Below are 6,000 nucleotides of genomic sequence, written 5' to 3'. Positions count from 1 at the left end.
ATCTTTAATTGTAGGTCAGCAGTCGAAGATCCTTTGTGGTAAATTAGCTTTAAAGCAATTAAGTTCTTAATGCCAGTGTAACATAAATTTTCCCTACCATTTTCAGCTTAGCTGAAAGGAGAGGACCAAATGTTGCCTTTGGGCACATTAAATGTAAGTTACACAGACAGATTAATGAACTTCATTTGATATTTGAAGTTATAAATTCTCATTCAAATCCAGAAGAGCTTTATCTGACTATGAAGCTGTTATCTAAAACATATCTCATCTTAGGTCATAATGTATGAAGGATGTCGAGCTGTTGGAGCAGTTCCAGAGGAGAGCCACAAAGATGGCCAGAGGGCTGGAGCACCTCTCCTATGGGGACAGGCTGAGAGAGTTGGGGTCGTTCAGCCTGGAGAAGAGAAGGGTCTGAGGAGACCTTATAGCAGCCTTCCAGCACCTGAAGGGGGCCTACAGGAGAGATGGGGAGGGGCTTTTAAAAGGGCATGCAGTGACAGGACAAGGGCTAATGGATTTAAACTGGAAGAGGGTAGATTTAAATTAGATGTTAGAAAGAAATTTTTTCCTGTGAGGGTGGTGAGACACTGGAACAGTTTGCCCAGGGAAGCTGTGGATGCCCCATCCCTGGAGGTGTTCAAGGCCAGGCTGGATGAGGCTTTGGGCAACCTGCTCTAGTGGGAGGTGTCCCTGCCCATGGCAGGGGGGTTGGAACTAGATGGTCTCTAAGGTCCTTTCCAGCCCAAACCATTCTATGATTCTATGATTCTGTAAACCATAACCCTTTATAAATTAGTTTTTAATCTCACCAAATACTTATCTAGTACTTTTCATCCACAAGGCTTTCCAAAGGACATCCATCTGAGTAAACTGAGGCATGCACTAAAAAATTCACCTAAGGTCCTACTGTGAGGAATAAAATCCTGTCTCTCAATCCTCATTTCTGGGGTCTAGCAAGGAGACATCTTCTCCAGATCCTAAACCAGATTAGATGATCATATATCTATCCTACAAAATAAAATACAGGTCAGTGATTCTAAGGCTACCTTTAAAAAAGACCTTGCAGAAACTGCACGGTCATGGCAATAAGGAATAGGACGTACAACAATATTGAGAATGAGTTACCGATTCCACAGATACAATGGACAAAAGGTATCACTCTCTTCACTGTAGGTTGCAGTTTTACAAAGTAATAAAACTAAGAACAGATGGAGTCCATCTGAGAAACATGGGACAAGGTATACGAGACATCCAGTTGCTGATTCATCAAAGAGGACTTCACACTCATTTTAGAAGGAATTATGGCCAAAAACCCCTGCGCAAGTGAAGTTAGAAACAACACATAAATAAGTAACCTCTCAGACTGAGCTGGTCAAAAATCTTCAATGAGGAGTGAGGAAATCCAGCAACAATATTTTCCCAGAAGCAATGTTTATTTGTCCAAACACAAAGGCTTCTTCCTTTAAAATCCTGCTCAGGAATCTCACTTATTCAGTGATGGTGAGAGCTGAGATATCTGAAGTGCATAACATGAGATAAAATAAGAAAAAAAATGGCATAGTAGGCTCTGTTACAATGCAATCTTTTGGGAAGTAAAGACAGTGTAAGCAAAATATTTGAAAACTCTATGGGGAAGAATATGAAGTAGAAGAATGCTTTCTCTAATATAGGGATATTTTTAATGATCATAAAAGGTAGCCCAGGAGACTACGCAGGGTATCCTCCTTTGTTCTATTGAAAGTCAAAAGATGAAGAAGAGCATGACAAGTCTCAGGATGAAGAACAGCACTCATCGTGTTGGACTTCACATCACTGACGCAGTTCTTAAAATTCAACCTGAGCAACATCAAAAAAGTCTGTTTTTTTCTTACCAGGCAAAATTTCTCAGCTTCAGACATGAAAAATTTCTTTGCAGTATAAAGTATTATTCAGTATAAAGAATCACTTCACCTTGTTGTCCCCAATTCAAAACATTTATACTGTTCAAAATAATTGTGGACAATATTAACTAGCAGACACTTAAGGACCATGAATTAAGACTTAATCTTCAGTGATTATTTTGTAACAATTATAAGTCAAATCATTCTCTGGCTGAAAAACTGTAATTTTCAACTGCCAGAGGGATAACAAGTGTAAATATTTAGCTTACTAAGGGAGTGTCACAGAAACATGAGTGAGAAACTGATGATAGATCTATTTATGTTTTTTATACTGAAATACCTAAAAACTTACTTAAAATCTGTTTGCTTCTTTAAAGAATAAAAACAATGTAACAGAACATCACAGACCACCCTAGAGTAGAGATAGAGAAATATAGCGGAAAGATACTGCTAAATTGCTACAGGATTGTTGTCACAGCAATGATGAATTGAGGGTAAATTGAGGCATAATTTCTGGGGAGAAGTAGTATTTTTATTCTATCAAGTTACATTGCTGGGAAAAAGCTCCTAAATTTCAGATACACAAGCTCTCCTTCAGCTGACCCAAAAGCTTGTCAAAACTCTTGTAGATAAATCCTTGCATTTAATGAAGATTGTTACATCTGCCTTCAAGTTTTTCTCCTCTTTAACTTCACAGTCAAAGTGTTAACCAATGTGTCAAAGACCCAGCAAAGCACAGGGTATTAGCTCAGACAGCAGTAGGCACCTGTTCTTTTATCAAGTTCATGCTGCTGAACACTGCAATAAATATTAATAGAATTTTTGTGTGTACAGTAGAAACAGAAATTACATTAATTAGCATCCTGGTAAATTAAAGCTCCATATTGTTAAAGAACAAAGCAAGCAATCAAGCAGACTGAGTAATAGTTGTCTGCCCCTTTCACACTCTCACATTGCTCTGCTTCACATGACAAGATGATGAACAGATGTTGAAGGTATAACCTTAGAAAAAGCAGTTTCAGAGAACTGCCGTTTACACATTTTATTGTGTACCTCTATTTTTACTTTACACAGTCATATGTTAAGCTATGCATAGGCTCTTGGTTAAACTTTTACATTTTCATCACTGCAACATTAAATATAAAAGCACATAAGCATAAACTTTCTGTGATTACTCTAACCTGCCCCAGTAAGCCTTCTGTCAAAAGTCTCAACTAAAACAGTCCTGGGACTTCTTCTACACACTTCTCAATTTAACAAGCAATCATGTCTTTGTTCCCCAGTGACCTCAGAGCTGCACTATGCTAAGTAAAAACCAGATCGTTACATGTATAATCTCATCCCTAATTCACTTATTTATGCCAGTAGCAAATCTACTAATTCATGCCCCTCAGGAGATCTGATTCTCTCCTGCTCACAATACTGTGCTGCTATCTAACTTCATGTAGCCAGGAGAGCTCTGTGTCTTCAATTAGTTGGAGAGAAATATTTGTTGGTCAAAACGTTTATTTCTTAAAGCTTGTGTAAAACTGAAAGAAAACTCTCCCAAGAGAGGTATCCTTGTAAGTCTGTTATATGCAAGTCTGGCAATAAGAATGATGTTAGCAATAAGATAGTGTACACAGAAATAACTCTAAATTGCAAATCTGCTTTATACTCAACAATAAACTAGCACTGACCAAATTTCGACCAAATTATGCTCCCAAGACTAAGCACAGGGAAGGTACATTAGCCAGCCACAAGCCTTACAAGCTAATGTTTTGACTGTTCAACATTTTGGATGCCTATTCCATTTCTCAAACCTTGGGACTCAACCAAGGAATATTATTAGGCAGGTATGTTAACAGGAGTTCAAGCTCTTTCAGGTAGTGTTTGCATTGAGACTATGCTGAGAACAGTTTTCTTTTATGTTTACAAGCCTCCTCCTATCCCTTTTAGAATAAACTAAATTACAATCCTGCACAGGACAGATGAATGAGTAGCACATCCAGCAGAGGAAAAGACAATAAGCATTGCCCAGCCTCAGGCTGGCACTAGCAGAAGCAGAAGCTGGCACAGGCCCTTGTGAACCAGCAGGATAATAACTGGATGGGCAAAGCAGTGATGCAGCAGGTTCCAGCCCTTAGAGAGAAAGGGATGCTGTCACTTCTTCCCACTGAATCTGTACCACCCCACAGAAAAGGGTTCAGGATTTACTTGGCCACAAAGAGGAAGCAAGAGGGGTTCTTTAACCTGTCTGTTATGGCACTGGTTTAGCAAAGGGGAGTCCTCCCTTGCCAATGACTTTTCTGTCTTTTGTTCAATAACTACTTAAACTACATACACAGTCTAAAGACCTGGGCTCAGGTGACCCCCTCCCTCCCAAGGAACCTCCTTTTGCCTAACATACAGAATCACACACTTGCTGTTTCCCCAACACAGGACCAGTGGGGTTTCTTTGCAGATTGCCCCACCGCTGTTATGAAAGCAATGAACGCTGGCTCTTTGAACTCACCTTAACCCTGTTGAGGGGCAACCACCAAAGGGGAGGGGGGCCTGGCTGCCTCTGAAACTCAGGAGGAAATTGGCCATGCCTCCTCCATGCTGGGTGAGTGCTCTTAGGAAAGGGATTATTATTTGGCAAGGGAGGGAGGCACACTACACGATCACATAACACACGAAGGCAGAAGCTGATGCTGCATCTTACATGGAGCCAGGCCCAGCAAGGGCCTTCAGAGAAGGCTTTACCTGAGCACCCACACTGGGGAGACACAGGTGCAGGATCACAGCTGAGCTTAGGCAAGAAAGAGTTGCTAAATTCGAGGCCTTGACTAACAGGGAGATGGTTTGAGGCCCACAGGAAGGATGAATGTTGCACTCCAGGGAAGCTCAGCTTCCCAGGGGTGAGTCTGCTTACCCAACCCCCCCAAACAAAGGAGCCAGTTAAATCCAGACAATGAGAAACAGTGAGCCGATGGCCGTGACTAATCCCCCTTTCAGCACCTAAAGAGCAGGAGTAGGATCATCTGACCAAATACATATATCTGAGCCATTTGGGCCGGGCTCTTCTTTAAGGTTCACGACAAGAATGAAGCAATATCCATGGGTGGTTCACCTGATATGTTCAGGATGACTGAAAAGCACCTGTTTTTTCTGCAGATTATAGAAGGTTCTGTGGTGAGTAGCTCACATATAGGCATCGACGTTTAGCTACTACCAGGTGCTTAGATAAGCATGGTTCACCTATTTTAAAGCAAGGACTGTGGTGCTGCACTTTGCATGATGTCCCACCACTCAAGTAGGACACTTACAAAGCTCAAAGAGGACCCAGATCAGGCCATCCAGGGTGACTCCAGCACTGTGCTGCCTGGTTTCTGGTCTTGTGTGGGAATACAGCCCCAGCAATTCAGAGTAGGATGTCTGTGTGGAAGTTTGGGAAAGCTCTCAGCAAAACAAAATGTCTGGTAGGAAGGTGAACACAACACCCATATAGGATAGGAACCATTTTTGGGTGTCACGGGAACACTCAATGGTTTGAGAGCCTTCTGCTGGCACACACTCATTAGGTGCACATTGGAGGCACCCACAGCCGTGAGCTTCCTCAGGTGGGTTCAGAACTGAATCACACCAGCATTTCGAATGGATCTTCAGTTTTGTTTCCTCCAAAAGGAACTGAGGTCTGGTGCACAACAACTGCTGTGGGAAGCCAATCCCCTGTAGTAAATGGAGAGGGTTTGCTTCAAAACTGCACTATTTCTCCAAATCGCTAATATAGATTTAGACAATGAGGAGCATGTTCCAAAGGTAGCAAAAGTGCGACACCAGAGGTCGTATTTTTATTTCTTAGATGGACTCTGTGAGATCAGGAATTTATTGAAGCTGTTATTGGGTGAGGTTATGCTCTGCAGAAGCTCAGAGCAGACTATCCTAACTATTCCTTTAAATATATGGGGTTTTGGATTATACTTTCATCCAAGACTTGAGTCAGTTCTTAAGTTATCCAAACTCTGCTACTGTTAACTTCATCAGCAGCTTCCAACTGTTAAGCTCCTTGAATTATTAACAGAGAGACCACAGAGGTAGAAAAGACAGACTTGCCTTTCCAGGAGCACTCCTGAAACACAGAATGTTGTCTATGCTT

Source organism: Pterocles gutturalis, unplaced genomic scaffold, assembly GCF_000699245.1.
Source record: "Pterocles gutturalis isolate BGI_N339 unplaced genomic scaffold, ASM69924v1 scaffold34481, whole genome shotgun sequence".
NCBI classification, from domain to species: Eukaryota; Metazoa; Chordata; class Aves; order Pterocliformes; family Pteroclidae; genus Pterocles; species Pterocles gutturalis.
This window is presented reverse-complemented; position numbering follows the sequence as displayed.